We start from the raw sequence: 3,062 nt of genomic DNA on the forward strand, positions 1-3,062 counted from the left end.
GAGCCGGCGAGTTTCCAATGTTTAAAACGTGAGAAACGAGGCTGGTTTTATGAAAGACAGATTACTTCCTTTTGGTGTAATACCTCTAGAGCAGGCGTTGATATACTAGAAACGAGACGAATGCTAATGCAATATCCCGTGTTAAGAATTATTTTAAACAATTGTACATGTCAGCATACGGAACATAAGGGCCATTTGGTCTTTAGAGAGAAAATCTATCTTCAAACTACAGAGATTAATATCTTTTATCAAGGACACAGATCCTTTTAACATCCTTCCTACTCTCGAATGGTCGTAAAACTATTTACTAACCATTGTCAAATCGAACAGCTAATTCTATCAAAATAATTGATCATGTCTCTAAATAAAACAAAATTTTTTTAATCACAGTTGTACATGTGCTGGTTCCCAAAATTGATATAAAAGATGGTTAGGGGGTGTACTGCTGAAAGTTAAATCGTTCCTTCCTTGTCTAACTCATCCTAAAATCCTACCTATTTAGTCCTTTCTTCCATTTTACCTACCAAACATTTTCGATCTGTACCGTCCTTTCTGGTGTTTTTCGAGAGGGTCCTTCACCTTTAAACGTCTATGGCGGACTTTGCCCAACTCATGCTTGCCTTGCTGGCGATACAGGAATCCTCTCTGCAATCCAAAGTCCTGAGCCTTTCTGGGGCATAGGGATTCATACTAACAGTGAGAACAAAAAGAAAAGATGAAAATGGGGAAACAGTGGAATTCTCTAATTAGACCCAAACAATCCAAGAACCTTCTGGGAGATTTTGGAAGGAAAGAAACAACAAAATTCATCAAATGAAGCAGGAGAAACTTCGAATTCTGAACAGGACACTAATGAGGATTTGAGGAGCTTTAATATAATCCAACCAGTATGTGCAGATTTTGCAAGGAAGCAGAAGAGACACCACGCATCGACTAATGAACTTTGGCGTTACATTTACCCGCAGGAGTAAGTATTTTGGGATTTACACTGTATACGTAGAAAAAATTCGACCATCGAAACTGGTCCTACAAATCAAATTTCTAGATGAATAAGGATTCACCGGTGTGCTGCATCTACAGAACAGGGGATACAAAACCGCTCAAAGGGCGCAGCATCTTACAAACCACAAATAATAATTTTCATCTACTTGCGATTGGGCTTGGACAATAGGTTAACAAGGAATCCACATGCACGACTAAAAATAGCAGAATAGGACTACAAAGATTAGGCAACTAATAAACAGTCATATTTTCAAGAATTACTATTGACAACAAAATAATTTACATAGCTTTTTTAGCTTCTCTGTGGACTTACAGACTGGAACTGTACGGCTAAAAATCAGATTTTAACAGGATCCAATTCCTCCGTTGTAAAATCATCTATCATCGATGCTCCTTTATTTGTAAGTGACCATACTCTCCTTAGACTTCCGAGTTCCTTAAGTTACTATCTTAGCCAAATCCCATGCGAAATTATCTACTAATCTCCTTAGGAGGGTGAACCGTCATGGGTGCAACTCGAGCACGGGAGCACTCGACAAAAAAAAATTGAAGAAATAAATATAACTTCAATCGAGAGCAATAAAAATGCTCTTAAGAAGTAACTTGGCTTTAGCAGTGTTATGAGTCGGCCTCATTCGGGCTTCGCCTTCATCCGTGTCTCGTCGGACCCGCCGTCGCCTCGGGACTCGCCGCCTCCAACTGTCAAAGATCGGAACACGGGCCGGAGCAGCCGCCCCAGACGCCCGCGCCCGCCACCCCCGGTAAAAGGCCGACCCGCCAAGACGGAGTGCCCGGACGGTAACCACCGGCTCTACAGGAAGCGGAATCGCTACGTATCGCGAGATATGCCTTTGGCCGGCCTCACCGACCCCGTCGACCCTTGGCACCAGATTCAGCTCAAACAAGAACTGGAGGCGCCAAGCAACGAGGAAATGATTATCGAACAGCCGCACAACCAGGATGACAAGGTGTCGAGCTCAGGGAGTCTGGAACACGAATACGAGCTAAAGGATGTCGGCAAGGAAGGACACGACCGAGCGGACCCATCGCAGTTAGAGCTGCTCAAAGTCCTAGGCCAGGGTTCGTTTGGCAGGTCTTCCTTGTAAAAAAGATAGTCGGGGCTGACAGCGGTACACTCTATGCTATGAAAGTGCTGAAAAAAGCCACTTTAAAAGTTCGTGATAGAATGCGAACGAAAATGGAGAGAAACATCCTGGTTGACGTGACGCACCCATTCATTGTCCGTTTGCATTATACTTTTCGGACTGAAGGAAAACTTTACTTGATTCTAGACTTCTTAAGAGGCGGTGATCTTTTCTCGCGATTATCAAAAGAGTTGATGTTCACTGAAGAAGATGTCAAATTCTACCTAGCTGAGTTCGCGCTGGCGCTCAACCACTTACACAGCCTTGGTATAATTTACAGACTTGAAACCAGACAATATTCTTCTTGACCAAGATGGTCATATATCATTGACAGACTTTGGGTTAAGCAAGCAACCGATCGATGACCAGAAGGCTTACTCTTTCTGCGGAACTGTTGAATACATGGCTCCGGAGGTTGTGAACAGGAAAGGCCATTCCTTTGCCGCAGACTGGTGGTCCTATGGATTCCTCATGTTTGAGATGTTGACCGGTGCGTTGCCATTTCAAGGATCTAACAGAAAGGAGTGTTCAGACTTACAACTTACAAACTGATGATGGTTTATCGGGCTCATGACGGACGAAAACGGATGAATGCAAGAGCACCATACAACACCTAAAATCCAAGAAAGCTCCAGGTTTTGATCTTATTACTCCAAAAATTCTCCAACACCTTCCCACAAAGGTCATCATATTCATTGCATACCTATTTAATTCTGTTCTTCGTACAATCTACTTCCCTATAGTTTGGAAGCACTCGTATATTCGAATGTTCCCTAAGCCAAAAAAGCCAACACATTGTACTACTTCATAAAGGCCAATAAGTCTACTACCTACTTTCGGTACAATTTTAGAAAAACTCCTACTGAAAATAATTCTTCCTATTCTAAATTCTCAAAACATAATCCCAGACCATCA

The 3,062-nt window shown here is 42.5% G+C and overlaps 1 pseudogene; it reads left to right on the plus strand.

Annotated features, from left to right (window-relative positions):
- The first annotated feature begins 1,797 nt into the window (after window positions 1-1,797).
- On the plus strand, window positions 1,798-2,830 carry LOC112127648 (annotated as a pseudogene).
- Window positions 2,831-3,062: the final 232 nt, after the last annotated feature.

The sequence above is a fragment of the Cimex lectularius genome, unplaced genomic scaffold (assembly GCF_000648675.2).
Source record: "Cimex lectularius strain Harlan isolate CLEC.00 unplaced genomic scaffold, Clec_2.1 scaffold12, whole genome shotgun sequence".
Classification (NCBI taxonomy): domain Eukaryota; kingdom Metazoa; phylum Arthropoda; class Insecta; order Hemiptera; family Cimicidae; genus Cimex; species Cimex lectularius.